At 38.0% G+C, this 27032-nt stretch overlaps 1 long non-coding RNA gene across 2 annotated transcripts; it reads left to right on the plus strand.

The window, feature by feature from the left end:
* The first annotated feature begins 1318 nt into the window (after nt 1-1318).
* LOC118233196 lies at nt 1319-26373 on the plus strand. 2 transcript variants are annotated; one of them, XR_004766478.1, is made up of 4 exons: nt 1319-1793; nt 21861-21929; nt 24491-24592; nt 26071-26373. It is a non-coding gene; the product is annotated as an uncharacterized LOC118233196 (long non-coding RNA). The 2 variants fall into 2 exon arrangements; XR_004766479.1 differs by lacking the exon at nt 21861-21929.
* The last annotated feature ends 659 nt before the right edge of the window (nt 26374-27032 follow it).

Consider the following 27032-nt stretch of genomic DNA (forward strand, 5'->3'; position numbering starts at 1 on the left):
TGGAATATACCGGAAATGCATTGCAAGAAAATATATTGCCAAGATATTGGAATGTATAACTCCACATTAATCATATTTACAATAGGCTATATTGTGTTATATTCCATTTCCTTATTGTTTCACTTCATCTGTCAAAGAATAATTAAGGGCTAGGCAGAATCCAGTATTTTATTTGGTTGTGAGCTGGAATCTTGAGTGTCATCAACTGTATCAATAGCATTTTGCTGATTTGCATTTCATCAATTCAGTTGTGTTTTAATTTGCACATCACTAATTGATTTTTATTTTTGTTGAACTGCAAATTAAAACAAACCGTTCAAGCTGAGATAGAAGATGAGCAGCTGCAGCAAGAATCATTCATTGTGCACTAATGTGTGACTCACTGGGGAGCTTGTGTACTTCAACTCAGGTGGCATGGAATCAGCAGTACCAATCCAGACCAATGATAAATACAGCAGGGACAGCCCATTACCACCCACGATTTAAAAAATAAAACTGCACCATGAGGCCAGGAGGAGTATGAGAGTAGAAGAGGGCTGATATTTTTTCTTTTTAAGCCAACAAGACCCACAGAACCTTGAACAGGTCCTTACCCACAGACAGGGCCAGCTCTAGGCAGAAGTGACAAGGGCGGTTGCCTAGGGTGCCGTCCATCGAGAGGGGAGAGGCGGCATTCACATCATAGACTGTATAAAAATGATTCACATCTAAGGTCAATGAGTAATCAGTTTGGGTGTTACTGGTATAGTAACAGTAGCTGCACTGTAGCCAAAAGAGAGAGAGCTTCTTGAATAGAGCCAAATTGTGTGGTCCAATTACGTGACCCACTATTTTCACCAAGAAATGCAGGGGAAATAAATAAAAATTAATATGACCTCACATTGGGTGTCTGACTATGCCAGTAATATACACGTACTCCAACACGAGCGCCAACTAATGAAGAGAATATACATATGTAACACCCCATGCGGTGACCAAATGGTGCAAAAGTATCAAATCACGATTATGAATTTCAACATTACATATTTCAGTAACTCGTTTCAACTAGGCTACCTATGTTCTTTGAGGTGGTAGGCTCAAAAATGTATCCAAAAAATAATCAGACCGACAACGCGGTTTAATAAAATATAATTTATTGAGCAACGAAACAAACACATCTAAACTAAAATCTAAAAGGCTAAATAAGGGATGATATGAAAAGGGGACTGGAGCATTGCCTGTGTGTTGTCCAGCACGTGGTGCCGGAGAGAACTTTGTGAACCAGGTTTTAACATGTGATGCTAACATATAGCCTGGTGATTGGGCTACTGGAGTAACTAACGTCTAGCTAATCCCTGTACACCTTGACATTCTAATTTCTAAGTAAATTGGACCATATATCAAACATATTAGTGTAGGGGAGCTCGCGTGCACAGATCTCGGTTTAAAGAAAGTCGGATTGTCATTTAATGTTAGTATATAGCTACGTTAGCTATGCGAGGCTGGGCAGTTGTGATATGCTTTAAACACAACATTAAATACAACCGATAACATACTTCACTTGAAAAATGAGCAAACACAAATTTAGCCAAGCTACTGCCTGAATGTCTGCCAGTCTTACTTCTGGAGTGCCGATGGCCCTGCGTGGTGGATCACGAGGCTTGCTGGCTCAAGGACAGTGGCTTGGGTGGAATCTCAGGATCTCGTCATTCAAAGCCGCGTGGTTTTTCTTGTTGCTGGTACGGCGAAGGGATTCTTCCGTACTTTCGGGGAGCCATTACGGGAACTGGAAGCTGGTTCGTTGTCTCGGGAAGGTACGTAGGCTACGCGTGTTTACTTGTTGCTATGTTGGAAAACGATAGCAGTGTTTAAAGTCGGTAAGTAAACTGATCATGTGTGGATGCAGTGCCTTTAGCTAACTTAAAGTACAACACGTTTACTTGGGGGTTATAAACTGCTAGTCGTGGCTATAACCAGAGTGAGTGCATCTCTCGGTGTGTTGCTTTACATATGCTGGCCTTCGCTCTCACTTCGCCCAGTGGGATTAGGCCTACTTGTACTTTCAGAGGCCGTGCCTCGGTGCACGTCCTCCCGGCACCCTGGCGATCGAAATAGAAGCAGAGAAAAGAACGTTCCTGTATAGAAGCCTACAGTATAGCAAGCCGTTTTAACATTTAATTAACAGACTGACCGATTTAATATCACATTGCCGATATCTGTAATTCATTTATCATATGACTAGTCAAAACGCTAATTTAAGTTATCTCTAATTGCATTTTGACTAGTCCCAATGTTAATTTACGATATCTCTAATAATATTTTGAATAGTTACTTCAGCCATTCAGTTGTATAGAAAGTTACACAACTTTTACATCGAATTTACATTTACAATTGCATCAATTGATACAGCTGGATATATACTGAAGCAATGCAGGTTAAGTAGCTACCTTTCTCAAGTAGCTACCTTTTCAGGAACAAGACCAGTTCCTTATGCATAATACTACACTGCCGCCCTGATATCTCCACATCAGTTAAATCCACATCTAAATGACCTTTTTTGATATCTGAAACTAAGATATTACTAGTCAAAATACAATTGTAAATATCTTGAATTGAAGTTAGTCATAACTAAAGTGGTGATCTCTCGAATTTGAGTTATTACTAGTCACAAGTCCTTTTAAGATATCTACAAAGAAGTTATGGATATCTTGAAAGGAGACCAATCTTATTTTGGAGATATTTTAAATGATCATTTTGACTCGTCAAAATGCAGTTGTAGATATCAAAAACGTGCTCCTTGTTGTAAGAAGGTCCTAGTTCTAGAAATGCAGCGAGCGCCATGTCAGACCAACCTGAACCAGAGTCAAGTGTCTTTGTCAGGGTTTTCAATTCTGCAGCCCGTGCACGAATGGAGCTACTGTAACTATAGGCCTACATGCAGACGATTTACTGTCTGCAACAAGATGCCTGTTTCGCCGTCTCTTTCCACTTCATGGGATTTTCTAATTTTTTTTTTTTTTTTTTTTGAGAACAGCCACCGCCATTTCTTCAACCAAAAATCGATCACACCAGGTTTGCAAAACATTACATTTACATAACAGTTTATTTGGCAAACGCTTTTATCCAAAGCGACGTGCATTAAATGTATATCGTAGGTTGTTGGAACAACTGCCGAACATGGGTCAGACAAGGTGCCATTTTCATAAAGTATCAGTTATCCAGAGCCAATAACATGGATAGTTCAAACAGTAAGCATAAAGACTAATATCCATTGTGAAGCCTTGCATCAGAGTCACGTCAGACACAGCAGATTTGACTAGGAATAATTCTAATTCAAAAATGGGAAAATATAATTTTGACTTGTCAAAACAGAATTACAGGTATCTGTATCATTCGGTATGTGTGACAAGTCCAATGACAATGTCTGTAACGGCATTATAGATATCTTATAAGGTATTTTGACTGGTCAAAATGTATCTGCAGATTATCGTTCTTACTAGTCTATAATTGCAGATATCTCGAATTATCATTCTGGCAAGTCACATTGTAATTATGACTAGTCAAAATGCATTTGTAGATATCTAAAATGTAATTATGCATAGTTTAACATTAAATGTTAAAAGGGCTTGCCATACCTACAGAAATTACAGGAAGTACCCAGTCTCAATGTGATCAATCTTTACAGCATGATGACGTGAATGACATGAGTCTGACCTGTTGGTTCAAAATGGCGCCCAAACCTAACAGCACTGTGCATATCAAATCACATTTCCTTTTCAAGACTATCTAGAAGCAATCCTTTAGCCAGGATTAAACTCGAAGATAATATGCATTACTACATTACTGCATCTATGCTATATAATATATCTATATAATTTATCTGCATCTTTTCCACATAAATTTTCCCACTTACCTAATGTACCTGAAAATGGTCCATCCTGAAAAATACAGCTCCCTGTAGCAAAGATTTATCGCTCTGTCCACCCTATAGAGGGTATGCACATGACGTCACAGTAGGTAGAAGTCACTGCGGTTACACCCACTGAGTGGCAGAAAGACTACTGAGTGATAGCGTTAGCGTTCAGCTTGAATGCCGTGAAAACACAAAAAACACATCTAAAATGGGAAAGAGCTGTTGTGCGATTGACTGTACAAATAGATTCAACAAGAAATCGGAGCTATCCTTTTTATAGACTGCCGAAAGCTAAAGAAAAGAGAAGCAAATTGATCACTGCAATTCGCAGAAACAATCCGGAACGTGGATTTGCGGTTGTCATTTTGTGTCAGGTATGTTGGATTTTTTGGTAAAATCATACCTTAAGTTATGTAGGCTACTGTATTCACTACTCATCAATTAAATATTTAGCATGTTTCATTTATATTCTGAGTAACTGTAAAGTTTTTGTCAGCATTTATTAAAAAACATCCATGATGATGAGCCTTGTGTTCTACAAACAAATGGGGGATGGTTAGATAGTATTAGCTAGCCAAGCATATATATTATTAAGGTATGATTTTACCCAAAAATCCAGCATACCTGACACAAAATAACAACTGCAAATCCATGTTTTGGTGCCTGGATTCAAGTTGTTTCTGCGAATTGCAGCGATGCATCGCTTCTCTTTTCTTTAGCTTTCGGCAGTCTGTAAAAAGATAGCTCCGATTTCTTGTTGAATGTCCATGGACCACTGGTTCTTTAGTACGTTGTAAGGATCACTGTCGAGTCCAACTGCCTTTAATTTAAGCAAATAATCGTTTGTTTTACTCCCGGTTTTGCAGTTTCCTATACTAAAGGCAGCCATGTGGCAGCATGTTTTGCCACTCAGTCCCGACTGAGGGGGCGTATTCCGGTGGGAAAGTGACGTCAAATTTATCATATTAAGCCACTATTTACTTCCATGCCTGGAATTGGAATATTAAAATAGAAAAATTAAAGGTTGTATAGATTATGAACAACAGGAAATGATGAACATTGTCATAAGGAACAAACAGTTTTCTAATGTTTATTCAGTCTGTCTTAATAATGTGTAAAAACAATACTGCAAAGCACCTGTTAACAAATCATTCTGTTACTGGTGAACATTAACATATTATTGACACATTACAGTGACTACTGCTGTATTAATATACAAATGTATCAATAGCCACAAGCACTTCTCATAAAAGTGCACATAATTTTAGTAATCATTAAATAACTGACTGAGGTGATCTCGGTACTGCAATGGGATGATTATTAATGGTTGCTCAGCAGGTGCTGTCGTGGGGATGAATTCTCCTTTGGTTGCCGCAGGACTGAATTAGAGACAAATATTCTCGATGCTGCAAAAAACAGGGTTGTGCTGAAACACATGAACATGCTGCTTTATTTCCTCATTAGCAGTGTTGGTGAGTAGTTTAACCACATGTAGTTAAACTAGTAGTTTAATTACATTTTTTAGCAGTTTGCTGGTAGTTCAGCTTAGTGTTGGGAAGTTCGATTCTTTAAAATGAATCAGCACATTTGAGTCAGTACATCAAAATTAATTGAGTTTTCGAGTTGTTAGCGTTATTTTTGCATGCTTGAGGACAATGCCATTTCTAGAGACAAGCAAAATAATATAGCGAAAGCGACAAGCGAAAGTCTGCTAGGCTGCATTCATCGAGTTTTGTTTAGATCAAATAGCTCATATGCTAATTTTTTTTTAACCAAATGAGAAGAATATGCTCTCATAGCACTGTTTAAAAAGTTCAAGTTGTCATCAAGGTTGTCATTAATGTCATTATCCCTGTGACATTATTCTTCACAAATCTAAACACTTCTTTCGCCGAACAAATAGCATTTCCTGTTTCTGTTTGTATCATTTCTGCTCACATGAGGCATTAGTAGGCCTATGCTATACACTTGGTGAGTTCAGTAGGCTACTTTTTGAGTTTTAGTACCAATTTAATCTTTCACTTCATTTGAGTCATTCAGTACATTCAGCACAATCAGTTCATTTCAGTCATTTGAGTCTTTCAGTACATTCAGCACAATCAGTTCATTTCAGTCATTTGAGTCTTTCAGTACATTCAGCACAATCAGTTCATTTCAGTCATTTGAGTCTTTCAGTACATTCAGCACAATCAGTTCATTTCAGTCATTTGAGTCTTTCAGTACATTCAGCACAATCAGTTCATTTCAGTCATTTGAGTCTTTCAGTACATTCAGCACAGTCAGTTCATTTCAGTCATTTGAGTCTTTCAGTACATTCAGCACAATCCGTTCATTTCAGTCATTTGTGTCTTTCAGTACATTCAGCACAATCAGTTCATTTCAGTCATTTGAGTCATTCAGTACATTCAGCACAGTCAGTTCATTTCAGTCATTTGAGTCTTTCAGTACATTCAGCACAGAAGACCGATCTGGCTGGCTTCCGCTCCAGCACCAAAGATTTTTTATCATTTATTTAATGACATAAATAGTATTTGCAATGCCTACAGTGCAAATACTAAACAATCCTGTAGGCATATGCCAGTTGCTTACATTTTGATAATTTATTGTCTTTAGTCTTCCGTGACGAGAGTCGTGTAGTGGCTGAAGGAAGAACCCAACTTGGTCATGCAAGCTCATTCTCGAACTGGTTCAGTAAAAAACTGTTCAGAAATAAGTCACCTACTGTTTTTTTGTAGGTGAATTTCTACATAGTATACACCGTTGTTAGGCTTTTCACAGATGTTTGCGAAACATTTCAAAATAAAAGGTGCCCAAGTTAGGTGACGCAAGTTACAAAATCGTTTGCAACCAACAAAAGATTGATTATAACAATATAATCTATCAGCTATTTTATTAGATGAGCATAGTATATTTAATAGGCTACAACCCAGATCTACAACCCAGAGCAAGCAATTCCAGGCTGGATCTGTGCCGATTCTTGCCCGAAGTCAGTACTTCCAGGTCAGAGAACACTAGTCTGAAGATCCAAGCAAAAAGATAATGTTAATTATCTATTAACAGCAATCAAATAAAATACAGTATGTAGCAGTGACTAGCAGAGATAGCTAGCAATCGTGGGAAAATGTGTGTGTGTGTTTTGTAGATGCTAGCATAACTAGCTGAAAAAGGGTGTATGCAATATGTTCTGGGTGTCACAGTTTCGAGTATTATCACCAATGAGCCTAGATGGATTTTGCCTGTTTTAGCTAGTATTCTCTTTAAAGGAGGATATTGATGGGATCATTTTTGCTAAATGAAACTGGAAGAGCAGATACACTGCATTTGTTTACTTCTGTCCACGTCAGAATTACAAGAACCAAACTCACAACTGCAAGAAAAAAAAGTCTAAATCGCAAGAAAAAAGAAGTCAGAATTAAGCAAACTTTTTCTGTGGCTAAAACGGACTTTCATACCATTGAGATGTCTATTTTTCTTTCTTTACAAGAGAGCCCTGACCAAGAGAAGCTGCAACAAGCAAATAATCTGACCTTGGAACTTTCTTGAATGTCATTACTTCACATCTGATACTTCAAAGGTTGTTTCTTTACACATGGGATGCTGCTGAGCCGGTGAAAGAGCAGAGAGTTCCAACAAAGGGACTTCTTTATACGGGTATGTCCTTCTGTCAAGCTGAATGGGTTTCAAAGGCCGAGAATTTGATGTATGTGCAGCCACTCGCACTGGGGTCCACTGGACTGCCAGTGTCAACAGCCACGTGTCCAGTGAATGTTTCTGTGTGTCCTACTCGGTGTGCAAGGAGAAAGTTCACCTGAATTATTAACAACAACACAGAACGTCTGTGACAAGTCTGTGGAATGAGTGCCTCGTTCATCCCAGTGTGCGGCATGTGCTCTAGACATACAGCATCAAGAGCTATTATTACCAGCTGCATTTGTTTGCTATAATTATGATGCTAAATAAGTGAAGTGTTCCCAGGTCATAATGGCGAACAGCCAGAAGCGCTGATTTCTTCACAATCTGTAGAGCAAGAGATTTTGGGGGAAACCTTGGCTCTAACCAAGCACACAACAATCAGGTTTCCTGTAGTTTATAGCCAATGTTACAATAAAAAGCCGGTTTATTTGAGCATTGAGCAATGCATGCGTTTTAAGAAGCTGCAGAATGTCCTGTGGAAGAAGCACTTTCTGGAATGGAAACAATAATACCAGAAACACTTTAGGTGAAATAATGAGAAAGAGAGTGTACCTATCCAAATACAAACAAGCACGGTGAGGCAGCAGAGGTCTAATAATAACAAAAACTGGGCTTAGTAAATTGTTCTTCAATTTCACATTGACTGTAACCACACTGGGCCTGCTTTTTTTATCATTGTTCTCATTAACTTCTGAAACATCTGGTCTTCCTTTTCTCCCGTCTGGTGAATAGATAGTTATTGTACATGTCCTTTGAATATGACAACTGATAGCCTATATCATATTAGTGGTGAAATGGACAGATGTATCATTACAATAAACCTGGGCCTGTTTAGTATATTATTTATATATATTAGTTACTTGCAGACTCTTCAGATTAAAGGACGGCTTAAAAAGGCAGTGTACCATCCCATGATCCAAAATGCAGCATGCAGAAGCATGTCTACTTGAAGCATATGCTGAACTATGCATTTCTTCACATGGGATGGAATACCCCATTAGTATTTCCAAGTGGGTTTCTGAAAAAACCTTAATTAGCCGCAAGGTAGCTTCAAAAGTCAACGCTTTTGTAGCTCTTAACAGTTGCTGACTATGAACATTATGAAAAACCAATCCATATTGACTCAGAAGTGGTTGTAAATGGTTGCTTCTTGGAGAAAATGACAAAAAGCCAGGATTGTGGCGTAAATTAATGGACGCAGCATTGCATTCAAGCCTTTAATTTTTAATCAGATCTTGAGTGTTTGGGGGCTTTCATACATTGTTTTCTAACATGAAGTATGCAGACCAAGGGTGTAGCTTTAGTTTGGATATTGGGTATTGGGGGGGGGGGGTTGGTGGGGGGTGGGCTGAAATATGGAGGACCAAAAATTCCATTAAAACTTAACATAAATAAATAAATGTTTATGTATTTAATGTTGATGTAGCCTATTAAGAAATAAATATTCATTTATTTCTTCACTTATTAATTTTTGTATGTATTTCCCTATTTATTTCCTTTATCGTTTATTTATGTATATATTTATTTTGATGTTTTATTCCCATGTTTTTCTTGATTAATTTATTTCTGTATATATTTAGTTCTGTATGTCCTGCTTTTTTTTTTTTTGGAAAAACAGCTGTGAAATGATCATTTGAATATGGCTATGGGATAAATACTAGGCTATATATTAGTAAGTCTGGATGTCAGAAAATATTGGTTGAAATCTCAGAGCAGTCAATGAGAAGTTGTTGAAAATTATGGAAAACTGAAAAAAATATTTAATTAAATTAATTTAGTAGGCTACATCATACGGATCTCATGTGTAGCAGTGGGAAATGAAGGAAAAAACACGCACAACTGTAGCAACAGTAACAAGTGCTTGAAGTTTCAAAAAATCAACAGGCAGTTTCCGGCTGGTATGAACAGCCTGCGAGAGAAATACAATGATAAACCGCTGTATTTCAATCTTTTCATTTGGTCCAATATGGAAAGCATGATTTTTTGCCTTTAATTTAACTGAATGGTGTTAGAAATAAAAAAAAGTAAACACAGTTATTGAGTAGTGTCTGTTTTTATTTTTCTTAAAATTTGTTTTGGTACAATATGTTGTACGTTGTGAGTCTTTTGGGGAAATTTTATTAGCCATCAAGCAGAATTAATCATTCCAGCCAGATTTAGAAGCCATCCACATTCTGGTTTTCAAGCACATCGAGTGCCCCCAAGTAGCTCAGTTGGTAAAGCTGATGATGCCCTAGAACCTAGATATCACTGGTTTGAACCTGGGATGTGTCACTAGTCAATGATGAAGTGTCAGTAAGAATGGGGCAAGATTGGTTTCGTCCTGCCAGTAGTCAGATGGAAGGTCAGCCAGGATTCCATCGGTTATGTCTGCACCGGCTACTTGCTATGAAGAATCGGGTGCCCACAGACTTCCGGGTGCTGTTAGGAAGATTTGTGTCTTCAAATTTGTGCTAGCTGTTCTGTAGTACTGTGTGGCCTGCCATGTTGAAATTAATTGTTAGCTAGCAGGCAGGTTAATCAGATAACACACTTGATTGTCATTCTTTAAATGAGTGCAAGTGTAGTGGTGACTCAAGCAACACAACAACCAATTCCAAACTGAAGAGAAAAAAAAAATAGAGAATTTTTTTTTTACAAATGGAACTGTCTTGGAACATCAGGTCATTGTCTCTGTACTGACTACAGACACACTACAAAAGCATGTAACACCTTTTCCAGTGTATTTTTCTCCCTCAAGAATGTGCAGACAGACAGAATGGTGAAAATTCAAGTTCAATAGCCAATCAGGCAACACGCCATTATCCCCAATGCAATTCATTGCTCGTGATCTACAATGATGCATGTAATGGCAGAACAATACATGAAATATTAACAAGAAAAGATGGTCTTGTTATTCATGATAATCATCTGCTCTCTCTGAGATGATAATCTTTCATGAATAATTTGTGAAGTGATCAACAAAAAAGGCTATGATTGTTATTGTAAAGATCTCACTGTCACATAAAACTGTTCCCCTGATCATTGTTCAAAATTACATTGGTAGTTCTCTCACCCAGCAGTAATTGATTGATTCACTTGAATGCTGTAAATTGGGGGAGTGTGGGAACTTCTTACTATAATGTAAACATGCGGCAGATTATCAGCATGAATTTGTATGAGGTGATTTGTTTTTACTTTCAGCCTGACTGGATCAAGGTGATGGCCGTGGTGCAGATAATGTGAGAGCATCCATATTTGCAAGTTGAGATATTGAGTTGTCATGGGTTTGAAGCTTGGGTCATTGTTTTCCCCTATAAGATTTGAGTGTTGGGTTTGCTATAAAAAAAAGGAGGCGTTTTGTTTGTGAGCTCTAAATATCGCATGGCATCAAACACTCACCAAAACAATAATCTCTCGCTACAATAGAAACAAAGATAAACGCATGGGTCTAGAACAAAAACGCCCATTCAGCGCTTAAACCAAGCCCTGCATGTAGTGATACATTAGTCACTAATAGCCTTTGGCTTGGCCATCGTTTTTTGAGTGCGTTCAGCGGCATTGTGACATGAGTTGTGCAATTATGTGAAGAGAGGTGCGGTACATGACTCAGAGACTGACGCAAGTGGCCCGTCTCCTCTCCCTCTCATTGTGTGCGATTTCCAGAATTAAAAGAGAAGTTACAGATAATTAGAGCCGAAGGAACGAGCTGTCAGGGGAACGTGGCCTCTCAGAGGGCACATGAATGATTGAGAGAGAAAGAGAGCGAGAGAGACATTAAGAGAGAGGAAGGGTGTGAATGACAAAGAGAGGAAGATGACTAGAAAGATTAACAAGGAAAATAGGGAAAGATGCATAATGAAAGAGTGAAGAAAAGATAAAAGAAAGTACGACAGAGAGGGGATGCATTGGGAGGAGCGTGGTTACACAGTTCCTAAAAAAAAAAAAAGAAGCAACGTGCATGACAGGCCCCATCTGTGATGCAGATGGAACCGTGCCTATGCCCATTATTCAGCAGAGGCTGACGAGAGGCTGCCTGTTATTGACAGAAATAAGCTGGGATTCCTTCCATCTTCGTTTCTGTTTGGCCAATCTATTTAGCAAATTGCAATAAAATCAGAGAAGCACATACAGCCTTGAGAATGCATACATGCATTTTCATTCAACCAAGCTTTTGAAAAGTTATTTTAAAAATGGGTTTTAGAAATGATTTTAAGTAGCGTGTTGCAAAGAAGTTGTGAAAAATACTAATAAAAATTTGTTTTATTGATTATGCCATGTATTTTTTGTCATATTTGTTTGGCTGACACCAGGGCAATTAGCATAGCTTACATATGACCAATTATCCAGTCTCAGCTTTGGGTATTTACTGAAGCAATTGTGGTATAGCATATTGCTTATTGTTTAAATTGAACTTTGGTAATCATTGTTCCGTAAGGTAAAGGTGTATAAATAATATGAAGAGGTGCATTTCCTATAGTGACGACCCTTCATACTTCTTTAACATTGTCATTAGAATGGCACTATGTTTTTGTGATACATTTCGTGGGCATATTGTCCACTTCCAGAAAATAATCCATATGCTTACCTAAAATCGGAAAATACTTTCCCATCTCATCACATCTAGTATTAGTCAGCATTAGTGATGCACATTACAGCAGTCAAATTTATTTCAGTAATATTTCAGAACATTTGCAATGGCTGAGGTACCGTTTGACATTGATAGGTTCTGCATGTCAGTGACACCAAATCCCCAAAGGACACAAAGTCCTTTTCGTAGATTCAGATGCACTCTGATTGTGTGTAGCTGCTGAATAGCTGAAAAGAGGCTTCTAATTTATCTCAGCTGCTGTAAGTGCTTTTTGATGAATTGAGATTTAGTGGCAAAGTACCCGTTTTGAATTTTAAGTGATGTGAACTGATAAGCCAATGCAGCTGCCACACTACCAATTCATTGCTAATATTTTTACACATTACACATTCGGTTACCCATTTATACGGCATGGGCCGAGTGAGGTAGACTACTTGCCATGTGTGGAAAGAATGTACCACACCCTTTCAGTTCCAGATTCCAGTGTTATGAATGCATTAACGCATGGCCAAATGGTAGCAACCAGATTAGAAATCCAAAGAACTCAAAACAACAAAAATTGGAATGAAATAGAAGTTGCAATGGGAGATTCAACAGATTCAACTGTGCTGGAGAAAGCATCCTATAAGGAATGGTTGTATGGTTGTATAAATAAATAAGACATGAATTGTTCTTTTTTTAAAAAAAAATAACAATAAACTGTACAAACCACGTCTTCCAGTAATGACTCAAGAGTTCCAGGCAAACAAGAGCCTAGGGAATTCTACACCATTAAGCAAATGGTTTTATCCTCAAAGCCTGCTGGGCAAATGCATTAATTAACAGGGATCTTATTGGAGTATACAGGACATGCTTTTCTAAGGCGGGAAGGAAAAGGAATACAATTTACAAATAACAAATGACATTTTTTAGAAAGAAAAACAAATGTTTATTCATCAATTACATCAATGATGGGACTCTGGTCCTAGTTATCACATACTGTAGGAAGGCAGACATGATCTGGATCTGCGCATCTTTGGCAAGATTTGGCATGGAAATCGATTAACAGCTCAGATGAAAATAGCAAATACTAGCCTAAATCAAGAACCTTTCAGTTGATTTCTTCCTCCCTTACCAAGCGAGTCACCGCCATTGCCTCAACACTCATAGCACTGCAACTTTCCTGTGCACTGACTTGTGAGCCAATGGCAATTTTCCATGCATTGGACTACAAAAGACGCACTGTAGATAGACTATAAAAAAAATGGCACTAGTGAATACATTCACAAAAGTTTTCACTTACAATACTGACACAATACAGTACCAGCACTTCATGGCAAAATACACAGCTTCCTGAGATTTTCACAATGACAGTGTGCCATCATTTATACTTGACCTGCACCCCTGTATGGAATAGCACAGCCAAACAAGCAAATGCCTTACTGTACAAATTTCAAATCAGTCAGTAAAATAGGAAAATGATCTTTTGAAGCATTCTGAAAGTGAATCAATTCAGGCTTATTTTATCAGCTTAAGTTATTCAAAATTGTATACAAGAATACAATCTGTCAGGGCATAGGCCTTTGATGAATATTTCATTTTTACAATTCTCCAAGCAGGTCCTATTGTTCCTCGTGCTTCGTTATTGCTCGACAGGGCCAACACCTGTGTGTTTTTTATTGCACATTTTCTGAGTAAACACTTCCCTTTCCATAACATTGTTTTCCCTGCAATTTAGTTTACTGGTTTTTTTAGGTCAGACTACCCTACCAGTAAAATGTCCTATGCTATGTCATGCACAGTACCAAGGTAGCAAGGTAGGTGTGACATTATCTCACTTTTAGGGGAAACAAATGGGAAGAACTTCAACACTAAAGGAGATTTAGTATTTATTTTGTGCCTTTCAATATTTAGTTCAGACTGGCACAAATTCCTTCTTTCAGTCAATTATTTCTCATTTATTTGGATTATTTGTTTCGAAGGTGACTAATAGAATAAAGGTTATTTAAAAAATATGGTCTTATCCTGTTCTTTTCAGGTTCAGAACCGTATGCTCCATTGAGTATGATCACATTCTGTAATGGGTAAATAGTATTGTCTCTGATTGCAGGCTGGGTCCACACAATGATCTGTTTTATGGCACCTGGCTCAGTATTGCAGTCTCTTTGTACCATTTCCACATCTGAGATTTAATGTTTGCTTGATGTTGCTATCTATGTAGTGTCCCTGGTTATCTTGGATCGTTTACCAGGTTGTTTATTGGTAATTAGCAAGCAATCAATCTGTGGACCTAACCAGTTAGAATTATATAGTTAGTGAATCAGTTGTCTAATAAGTTTGTAATTGTCCTCAGTGGGTAAGGTGAGCTATTGTCATTGGGCATTCTTTTGTTCACTTATCTTCCTTACAAGCTATATTCTAAGTTATGAAGCTAGTCATGTTCTCAGTGATGTTGAGTTGGTTACAGTTTATTGTTGTTGGCTAACATTAGCTAAATGAGATTACTTTGTTACTTTCAGTTGAACAGGACTAACTTCAAACTTTTAAAGGGGACTATATAACATTTTATGTCATGTAGCAAAATAAATGGCTATCATATTTAGCAAAATCTCATATTTGCCCATCTCAGTGTGCAAATGTTTTAGATTTAATTAGCCTATATATTATATAGAGTGAATTGCTTTCAAAAGTGCTAGCTGTTCACTGCATGTGCCTGGGGCCTATTATGTTCACAAGACATCTCCATTTTGCTATGACTAGAATGCTACTCAATACTGCCTTTCAGTGTTACTGAAACTATTTGTAATACAAAAGTGTATGCCTGTCATTAAGGAATCTCATAATATGCTAATTGACATCAAATTTTTTTCACTTTTTTCTTCATAAAGTTCAATAGGAAAAATAATGGCGTAAGGGAATATAATAAATTGGCCTAGATCACCTCCCATGAAAATGTATTTTATTTTATTTAGGCTCTTTTTTATCGGGGATAAATGCAAAGTTGGAAAAGCTCCCTCTGATATTTTTATATCCCTCTCTAAAGCCGCTGCCACCATAAACTGCTTATGATCTGATAACCCCCAGGACTGGTCTGATCTGGTGTGGCTCTAGTTGGAAGCCCCCGTGGAGCTCGGCTAACTGGGATCAATTGGCGTGATGGCTCTCCTCTGAGCTTTAAGATTATTGGCTTCATTAACATTCAGGGTTATTCAGAATGTATTTTTTCTTTGCTTTAGCCTACACTGATAACAGGCAATGAAATAATCTCTGACATTTTATTCTGGCCTATGTCATCCCTTCCCACACAAACGCTTCTTGTTTGGTATTACAGTTCTCTGTGTTTAATTTCGGGAGACACAGCGTCAACTAACGGGCTGCTACTGATAACAGTATTGATTTGCTGTTTGCTGTTGGCAGCAAAGATCAAATACAATTTTTCTTAATCATCTTGCAGATCCCAATGTGCAAGATGGTAAACATACATTTTCTCAGAAATTGCCCAAGTTTTCATGTGTGTTTCACACACTTTTAAACTAGCCAGTTCCATTTTTTTTTTCATTTTTATGGTCATATCTAATACAAAAATATATGCATATCGTGTCAAACTGACATTGTCAATGACTTTGCTTATACCTATGCTTGCATAAGCCCGTGAATATAATTTTTCTCTGCCTCTGTTATTTTTCCTAGAATTTGATCAAAGCTCACATGGTAAAATTCTGTCATATGCCATAACAGCATTAACAATTGCATGCAATGACATTGGAATATATGGGTCACATGTTGAAGACGACCTTATTGTGCACCTTGTGGAGTTAATTCTGAATTCGGAACAGAGAGAGAGAGAGAGAGAGAGGGAGGGAGAGAGAGAGAGAGAGAGAGAGAGAGAGATGTCAGCTGAAGGGAGGCTGGTTTTATGAGTGGTGATTTTGTCTCACTGTAGGCTGTAATGGGTTTATGGCTGTTTGATTACCTGTAAACATGTCAGAGAAACAAACAGCCAGCAGTCACGGAAGCAATAAGGGCACTGTATCGATCAACAGAAAGCATAGAGGAGCTGTCATTTGCTTTACTCCTATCTCTCAAAGTAAAAAATTGATTTGTTTTATGCTTGACACATTTTAGAGATATTGATAATTACACCTGACACCCCCACATGATCTAGTGAGCACAACCACAACGTATATTATCCTTAAATAAAAAGCAAATGAAGAAAACAGTTCTTAAGCAGGCATTGTATCCCTTTCCTGGGACTTGCATTCTGAATTATGTGTGAGTAGAATAGTTATGTGACAAGCATTTCACAGATTTGTCCCTGGAGTTGAAGGGTTTTTGTAATTAGATTTGTATATTCAGGTGACATTTTCCAGCTTATAAAAATCCCCGTGATTAGATTGTGCCTGTTTGCTTTTCAGCATTGGTAACTGACGCCACTTGGGCAGTGGTACAAAAAGGATTTTTTTTTTCTTCTTCTGAAGGTGACAAAGGATGCTAATTCTCTTAAATTATCTACTGTAAGGCCTCTTCTACAGTCCCCTTAAAACTCAATTTCTCATATTTGTAGGATAAGTAAAAAAATTTAGATGAATATGTACGGAACCATTTAAGCCACGTTGGGAAATTAATCCTCATTAAATTTTTTCAGCATTGGATTAAATTCATACATTTATCTTTGCTTAAAGTGTACATATAGTACCTGCTCCTTAGGTATTGTTATATTCATTGGGAAGGTGAAACAAGCATTTCAGAGAACCGAGAGTGCAGATCATCATTGCAGTTTTGCATATTGGAAGTTTAGCATAATTCATGCAGACGTGAAGTGTTTCAGACTCAGTTTAAGGCTGAGGACGCAATGAGAAACAGGAACTGAGAGCTGTCACCAGGATGAGGCAGGAAGTGGGCCTGTGGGTGCTCCTGTGTGGATTGCGCGCGTCTTGCACATCTGCATTCGCTTGCCTACCCTGCAGTCTTTGAGCGCTGCATAACTCCTATGATCTCACCCTGGTCTGCCGCTTATTCAGAGCGACTCAATGGAGCTGCTCATTAGCAGCACGTCCATCTTGTGAACATATGCATTTATGGCAGAATTGAACAGTGTATATTTCACGGAGAATATGCATATTCCAGTTGAAGACTCTGGGGCAATACAAATTCTTCTTTCTTTTGTCCCCTTACTGAATAAATCAGTTTTCCTTGTTAATTGTTATTTTAAACATTTACCATTTGGCTTGCAGCCAATACTTGCAGCATCATTCAGTATTTGTCCCTGTGCCTTTAAAAATTAGAACAATCATTGTTATATTGAATAAAGTAATACATTCTCTGTTCACATTTAAATTAAGAGGGGAAAAGTTACTTTGATTGGCTGTTAAATGGTTTATAGCATAATTTCACAGATGAATAATAACTTCTTTCATTTTGGGTCAGAAGAATTTATTTGCTCCTTCAATGTGTGATCATTGTGAATCCCATCACTTCTCAACCTTAATTAAAATATCAAAAGAGATTTAAAAAATATGAATTAATTTAAAAAATGCACATTGAAAGAAACTGGTGGTAAATATAGTTAGTCTATTTTTTTTATTCATGGCTTTTGTTCTTCTGACCTTAGTGTCTTTTAGCTGGGGCTACCTTAGGCCATAATTAGTGAACCCTTAATAAAATTGAAACATCAGTATAATAGGCACTCAGCATTGGTGGATGGCCTGTTGAATCGTCATTTACATTTCAAATGCTTTCTCTGGTTCAGTGACACCCCACTGCTAATTTATGAGAGCGGAATAATATTTTTTTATTTATGAAGAGAGGTACAGTGCTTTGTTACTTTTGATGCTAGTATTAGTATGTCCATCCATCCATCCATTATCTATACCCGCTTATCCTGAGCAGGGTCGAGGGAGGTGCTGGAGCCTCTCCCAGCGTGCATTGGGCGAGAGGCAGGAATACACCCTGGACAGGCCACCAATCTATCGCAGGGCACACGCACCATTCACTCACACACTAATACCTATGGGCAATCTAGGGTCTCCAGTCAGCCAATGTTTCAATAAACAAACTGTGGAGTGTCAACTGTGCCATTAACAACTTCCATTGTTGAGTAATTGGTTAGTTAGCTACATTTTCAGAGTAGCATCCCCAGCACTGCTAGTTGTCTATATCTGAACAGAACAGTAGGTTAAAGCAGTAGGCTTGAGGGTTAGCCCATGACATTAAATTTAGACAAACTTGTGTAACTAATTGTTGGCAAATTTGTTTGATAAAATAGACCCTAACTTTTTTTTGGTTTGAAACTAACCTATTATTTCAGTTTTTTTCTGTAACATATAGGCTATTGTGTAGGTGTATTAGCTCACCTGGAAATAATGGTTTTATTTTTATTTCTAAATGCGGATTTCTGAATTTGATAAAATCATTAGGTCGGGTGGTTGGTGGGTGGGTGATTGATGAGTATGTTCAGATCCGGGCGTTGTCACAGCTATAGCTATAGTAATACTGAGGCCAGATGCATTTTTGTATCCCCTCAATGATTTTTACTAGATGTACTTTTCTTCAGTGTATTGTTGAGGTTTGTTCACTATTGTGTCACCTATGCCTGGGAAATGCTTATAAAACTATACATTTTACACAAGAACTATCATGTAGAGCTTTACAACCTGTGGCAGTCATTCTTTCTGAAACCCATCCTGAAGGCTTGAGTCATACCATTAGTAAATGTGTGTGTGTTTGGTGCTTTCTGTTTAAACTTGGCGATAGGATTGATGGGAGCGTGAATCTAAAAAATGTGGATGTTTAAACAACATTGATTTCAAACAGAAGGCACATGTACTGAATAATTTAAAAAATCCTAACAGGAAAGACATGCTAGATGTGTAGTCGGATTCAATTCAATATTTTCCCAGCGGCTCTGAAAGCTTAGATGCCACTTTCATGTATCAAAGTGTCGGTTGTTGTTCTCTAACATATAAGCCATAATTTATTTTATTGAGTCTAAATAAAGTGCTGTTTAAAATGCAATGCACGGTTTGTAATAAAATGTCTGATAGGATAAATTTTTTATAAGTTAAATTTGAAAGTTTTAAACTAGTAAAAAAAAAAAGAAGAGATAATCTGAGCAGGATTTGCCTTCAGTGTCATGAAGAGTGAGGCCAGGGGCTGTAGACTGTTCCAACATGGTGGCCAGTTAGGCTAATTTATGTAGTTGTTGAAGAGTGTTGGACTCGGACAGCAGCCCTGTCTCACTCCACACTGCTTGAGTGAAGAATTCAGTTCTTTTGTTTCAAATTTTTATGCTACATTTGAGTACATTGATTTTATTGTTGAATGTCATATATTTGACCTCCTACACCACTTTGAAGAAGTTTGAAAAAATAGTCCGTCATGCCAAATTGAATCAAATGCTTTTTTGAAATCTATAATTCATGCAAATATTTTTCCTCTGTTAGTTTGGTGGACACGTTTGTTTATTAGTATGTGAAGAGAGTAGATATGATCTGATGTACAGTGCTTTGGAACAAAGCCAATTTGACTTTTACTCAAGATATTTTGTTCAGTAATGAAGGCAAGTATTCGGGCATTTAAAATGCTGCAGAAAGCCTTACACACAGTAATTACGCCTAGGTAATTGTTAGGGTCAAATTTCTCTCTCTCTCGTGAGCCATTTAAATTGGCTCTCAGCCCTGCTCCCATCTCTGCTTCCCAATCCCTGTTGTGGGAAAAGCTGACTCTAGACTCGCAGTCGTATCTCTCATCCCAGAGCTCCAGATGCACAGCAGAAAGACTGTGGGCCCCTGACAGCACTGGCAAAGTGTCACACCGAGTCTCTCTCATACACGCTGCCCTGGTCCACCATCATTCAGTGCTCATTCAGCACCAAGAACGTTTTCTACAGAAGACCGCAGTCCACTGTCTGGGTTCTGTTAAAAGCACACGTCCATTATCCTCAGTGTGTGGTGAGAATGTGGCTTGCAGTTGTCCAGCTGTTGCTTCTTCAGCACTTCAAAGCCTTGAAGTAAATGTCTCTGCTCCTGCGGTCAGACTGTATTGTATACAGTAAGTATGGGCTATGGGTACTAGCCTATTAGTTTCTCTCTCTCTCTCTCTCTCTCTCTCACTCTCTCTGTCTCAGGTAATGGAGTGAGACATGCTTCACCTCGTAGAGGAGCAATAGCCACATAGGATGTCATAAACTGAGCATAAATCGAAGGAGGTCATAAGAACGTTGAACAATGGCACGTTTAGCGTATTCTGGAGTGTGTGATGGAGTGTTTTGGAGGATATAGAGCAGAATGAGCTGAAGGCGTGAGTGTGGTGTGAAAGTGACTCTTAGCTCAGTGAAAGACAGTCAGCTTTGCCCGACAGGCTGTTGAGACGCCCAGCAATCACTCCAGCCTGTGGATCTGATGAGAAGTGCTGTTCTCCACAGCATATTATCTCACTGCACTCTTATTGTATGCCCATGCTCCCCTCGAACAGTGCTCAATATCTTTTTTTTAATAGTTAACATTTCTTTAAATGATTCAATGTTGAATTATTATATTTTTAATATTAAATGTTAAAGAATCTATCATGACAGTAACACAGGATTTATACATACATTCACAGTAATGTTGTTGTCCTTACGATTATTATAATTCCTGTTATATTTTCTCCCCTGCTTTGACACACTTTTATCCAAGACATTTCTATTAAATAATTTGCATACAGTATTTCCTAGAGAGGAAAAATAGAAACTTAAACTTTAGGTGACCTACTGTATAATACATAGGCCTAAGTTGCAAACTATAAATAAAAAATGTACATAGAACTTTGAAGGGCTACTATGAAAGGTAATCATGCGGAAATGTAAATAATGGTTTCTTTGTGTGTGTGTGTGTGTGTGCGCGCGCACGTGTGTGTGCTCTAGTATTTAACATTATCCTGTAATATTCATTGGACAGTCTTCTCCATATGCAGGCTCTGGTCTACCGCGTGTGCTTGAACTGGAATTATTTTCTGAACCTTGGCTGTTTACCTCAGTGTCTCTGCTAGCTGTGGGCTGTTGGAGTTCCAAAACATTTGAAAGCATTTTAAACTGAAACTATTCCCCAAAGGTGCATTTGAGTTTCAAGCTGAAATTTGTGTGTGTGTGTGTGTGTTGCAATGTGAAACTGGTTACTTTTTAAATTGTAGCGAAATATCTGTCATTTATTAAATTAAATTGTTTAACATGACTTTTTAATGTCCAGCCGGGGTACCCAGAGAAGAATCCTGCTCAAATATTAATTTTTAATTTCAGCCATGTTGTTCCTGTTATGTAGTATGACAATTATATTACAAAGCAAAATGTTTCTACAGATAGAAATAAATATGTGCTTTGCTAGTACAGAGATAGCCTATATTTGGTTTCTATCAAGGTTGCTTTTATGTACAATTTATGGATTAATGTCCTATTACTGTGCCCTATAGTCCCTCAGTCGCCACTGACTGCAAATGCACATGTATCAAAGCAACACAACATAACATGATATAAATGTAAAGACTTTGTACCTGTTATTACGCTTGCTTGAAGATCAGTATTTATGACATGATTGTAATTTATGATTGTTACAGAATTACAGAATTGTTTTAAAGACAGGCTACTGTTGCTCTTCTGCCTGTTGCATTTTTTATGAGGAGACATTGTCATATGTAACTATCCTGGACAGTAGAAACGAAATGTCAGTGTTCAACTGTCATTACCTTCAAAAGATGACAGTGACGGTGCCAAAACATCTAATGAACAAGGGATGGGCCAGGAAGCAGCTCTCCGATCTGGCTGTAAGTAAATAAAATATTCAAAGTCAAGCCGGTATTTCCTCTGACTTCCTGATTACATTAACTTCAATTAAGTTGAAGGTGAAATTTGACATTTTTATTGTCTTAAACATAAGTACAATTTTAAACAATTGTAATAAATGCTACAAACGCTTTTTGGTATTATATTTTCAAACCGTGAGAACAAAAAATTAAAACAGTTCAATATCACTTTATTAAATTGTACATACATGTATAATTCCTGCATATTTTTGCACATCCAACCAACAGAATTGAATCATTCATACATTTTAGTTTTTGCCTTTTTTTCTTTTGCTTTTTTTGAACAACTCTGTTGTGTGACCCATGTATGTGACACAACTGTGATAATCAGCAGCAGCTGTTTTGCATGCTAAGATGAGCAATTATTTGATCCATCCCTCTACTGGGGGAAAAGTAAAAAAGCAGAGAATGTGGTTGGAGTGCACTGCAGTATGACATTTCAGTGATGTAAAACCCACGATCAGTACCATTAAGTGCCATTTCCAATCATGGAGGCTTTTTTGTTTGGTGTCATCTTCTATTAAAATGTTTAGGCCAAACATAAAGCTGTAATTCTAAAGCTTAGTAAATTCAAATGTGCGGAAAATTCAGCAGCTTTATGGGTATATGTTCAACCTGGCATTTCCAGCATACTTTTAATACGAAAGGTCACTGTTTAATCTGTTTTTTCATGGCCAGGTTATTATAGAAGCTATATTGCCCATGGTTCAGGTCACTGTGACTGAAAACATGACTTGAAATTGTCAGGGTGTACTCAATCTGTGGTTTCACTGTGTAATGCCATTGCCTTTTAAAAATAGACGGGACAATACATTTCAGCTTCAACCTAAATCCTGATCTGAGATGTTCATCCAAAAAAAAAAAAATTTCTAATGGAAATTTAAAATAAAAAATAATAAAATTTGAAATGAAAAAAATGAAATCTTAATCTGCTGAAACCATTTCTGCCCCCACTAAAATCTAAATAGCAAGCAAAATAACATTTTGATACCTGAACACGATGGGTAGCTTGTACATTACCTTGAAAAACGTGTCATAACATATAGCTCATTCCTGGGCAAAATGCTTATTGACATAATTGGATAAGAACAACATTAAATGTTATTCAGAAATGTGGCCCAAAGCAGGTACCACACCATGCTTCATAGCAGTGATACTTCTGAAAAATTGTTATGAATAGTAAAAATGGGAGTTATGTCATTGTTTTTGCAGGCTTATGTCAGCAGGTTTTCACCTTTGATTCCGTTGTGACAAGCAGTGAATTACTGCTAGTCATTTTTAAACTGCAGTTCATGAATTTGGAGCTACATGAAGTCTGTTTCTACTTCTTACTTTGCACTTACTTTCTTTGCTTTAAACCCCAACCCACATTTCTCCCTGTACCAGCCATTCTAAAAGGCACAGGCTGTCAGACACATCTGTAAATAAACTATAATTCAATCACAAAAACTGTCTGGACCATTTTCAGTTAAAACTGAAATTTAAAACTGAAGTGATCTAGCCCTTTAATCGTGCTTTTTTATTATATGCTATATAGTTATTCTTTAGCCAGAACTCATAAAATGCCTAATTTGTAGGCTTATTAAAATGATATTTTTAGGGTTAAGCTAGGCTACAAATTAAGTTCTTCTGTCTCAAACATGTTTCCCCCAGAGCTCTCTGTTTGAGCACTTACTAAGTCCCCTGGACCGAATTAGAGAAGCATCGCTGCAGGTGCCACTCACATTGCATTGTTGCCTGAAAGCCTGTTTGCTGTGGTCACCAGAAGGGATTACCTCACAGCATCTTGAATATAGATGAGAAGCCAAGCGATGGGGTCGGCAGTAATCCCCCACAACACAGCAGAGAGAACCTGTTAGCCTCACCTCTCTAATGACTGCTCCCAGCGCTCGGGACCCAAATGAGACCCCTTTCAATTTGTTTCAAGTGATTCTGCTGGGTAAAATGTCATTTGCTTCTAATGAGAAAAATCTGATCTACATCCATTTCTTTCATTTTCTGACCCCTCGTAGTGTTCCTGCGAGAACGAGTGATTAAAGTGCCACTTACCTGTGGCTACAGTACGCTCAAACGGTATGGGGACAATAGAGTGAAATTAGTTATTTTTGCTACAGTATATACTTAAGGCATTTGGATTTGAGATTTTAAAAAATGAACACGAGACAAAAGTAGACAACAAGCTTTTATTTCGTGATACTGTATCTACATGCATATATGTTTTACCCTTCTACCGGAGCAGCTGTTTTAGTGTCGAGTCCCCCCCATTTTCAGCTGTGCAAATGTAAGTTATCAGATGAACTTAAATTTAAATCAAAGCAATAAACTACTATTTGGTTGCATACTCTAGTCCTTAAATACAATAACATTTTCATCTGGTCTCTGACTCATTGATGTCACCAGGTCTTCACTGTAGCTGCTTTCAGTTGATCTTTGTTCTGGGGGTTTGCATCTTCAGTCTCCTCCTCAACAGGTGAAGTGCATGGTCAATTGGATTTTAATCAGGTGACTGTTTTGCTTTCCAGAAGCAGCCACGCATGCCTGAACCATGACACTGCCTCCTTCATATTTCACAGAAGAGGGGGGAATGTTCTTTCCTTTCTCCAAACTTGCTTTCCATAATTTAGGTAAAGGTTATTTTGGTCCCATCTGTCCATGAAACTTTTCCCCAGACAAACTCTTTTGGCTCGTCTCTGTATTTGTTGGTGAATTCCAATCTGGCTTTTTGATTGTTGCTGGTGGTGAGAGGTTTGCCTCTTGCAGTATGGCCTCTATTATGCTTCTGTCAATGTCTTCTGCCTGGAGTGGCGTGTAATATTTTAAACCCTGCCCTCTGGAGACTGCTTGTGATGTCACAACGTCAGGGTTTTTCTTAATAGCTCTTAGGATTCCTCTGTCATCAAATGCAGTTGTCTTCATTTGCCCACCTGTGCAGTGTTTGAGTCAGCCAGAGGTTTCTTTATTTTTGAAGAATTCTCAAATGGCTGTACTTCATATACCTGGCTGAAATAATTCTTAGTATGGCTTAAAATTTTACAAATTGATCCTTGCTGACAGAAACGCCTAAAGTCATGCCAGTACATAACGTCTTTGATATGTGACTTCACAGGTGGAACAAAAACAGCTCTGCTATTATACAGCACCTTTAGGTTGAAAATTTGACAGAAGTAAACATCGTTGACCTATTTGATTTTGAATAAAAAGACAGTATCAATGACTCGGATGAGTTTGATTCTGATGAGTCAGAAGAAAACATAATTGATCCTGATACTGTAATACAGCCATTCAGGCTTGAGCCAGAGGTGTATGGATCGGAGTCAGAGGATTCACAGGTTTCTTTGCAAGGCAAACAACCGGAACCCAAAGTCTGTGTTGTCAATACAGACTGGTAACCTTTTATTTTCACTAATGTATGTCAGGGGATCATTTTCTCTGGTCTTGTTGCCTCAATGTCTGATCATGGTATTCACTATCTATAGCCATGACAAGCTAGCATTGCTACTAATAATCTCATTGATTTGTCACTTCATTGGTGTTCTAATGAAAAGCTACCCACATATGGGCTGAGTTGCTGTAATTCAGGGTTTCAGGCAAGTTTGATAAGTGAAGTTTCTTGCATAACTTTACACCCCCAGTATATGCATTTGCGTAAAAAGAAGATTACCTCACATACAGACTAGAAAACAAATCTGAGTAGGAGTGGGCGACCTAGATGTGGTCACACCCATGTAGGGTAAATGTATCAGAAATGGTCACTTCCTATACCACAATGGCAATTCTAGAACATTAGTTCGCAAGGTGAAATTTAGGGGTGGCATGATCCCCATTATAAATGCATATAATGGCTACTGTTGATACAGTATTAACTTATGATCGTAGTAGCTGGAATATATAATGAAGAACATTTGTTTAACATTGAATATCATTATGTATCATTATGAATGTGTCATGTCATATATGAACACTGAGTTAGCTAAGCAGGTCGGTGTTAATATGTCCGATATTTATCCAATTTAGCCAGTGTTCACAAACGTGCTATGTTTTTAAGCTGTGTTGACTCTAGTATTCATACTACATTGACTCTGTCATGCTGCTTTTTTCAAAGGATTAATGGAATGCAGACTTCACAAGAAGTTGACACAAGAGGGACCACAGCTAAGCTTCCTCCGAATGGTGCTTTTGTGCCAAAAACCCCCTGCTTAAATCATGCTAGATGCTCCCCAAGCCTTACTCAGCTAGTCCACACCCGGGGCCCAGTCTAGCACGTCTCGCCTGCTCTATCTGTAGGGGAGTGAATACTGATGGCAAATGTGGTCCACTGGAGTACGTAGAACAGTGGCCTCCAACCCTGGTCCTGGAGAGCTACAGGGTCTGCTGGTTTTTGTTTTCACCTTAAAATCAGCACCCAATTGAGACCCAAGACACCAGGTGAGTTGAGTTAACTGTGTAATCAACTGCTCTAATTGATTTATGAAGTTCAGAGTCACTATGAAAACCAGCAGACCCTGAAGCTCTCCAGGACCAGGGTTGGAGACCACTGACATAGAAGGTCTATGCACATTTATATGTTCAACAGCATTCAAACAGACCTCTTGACTCAAGTTTTTTGTTTAGAAATATGAGCAATGTTTATTTGAGCCAAGGAGGTTTTATGCATTTTATTGCTTCTTCAGGTTATGTATGTGCCCCTTACGCAGGCGTAACAGCTCTAGCTAAGCATGTTACTAAGAATCTAGAAATGAAAAAATGAAAAGCACAATGAATCACACACTTAAAAGATAATAAAAGTGTCTACTCCCCCACTTTGTATCTCACCTTCTTGTGGTTTCACTGTAGGAAAGGATCACTACTCAGAGAAAAAGGCTGGAGTTGATTAAAAAGCTTTCACTCTCAAAAATATAAGCGTGCATTCATTTTACTGCTTCTGACCGGGAATCTGCTCCTAAACTCTCTCCGAATGGGCTCTGAGAAAAAAAATCTCCATGAAAAATCTCCAGACACTCACAGCCTTTTAAGTCCTTTTGACTCCTTCCTCAGCTTCTGCATTTACACAGAACTTATCAATTT

The sequence above is a fragment of the Anguilla anguilla genome, chromosome 8 (assembly GCF_013347855.1).
Source record: "Anguilla anguilla isolate fAngAng1 chromosome 8, fAngAng1.pri, whole genome shotgun sequence".
Lineage (NCBI taxonomy): Eukaryota > Metazoa > Chordata > Actinopteri > Anguilliformes > Anguillidae > Anguilla > Anguilla anguilla.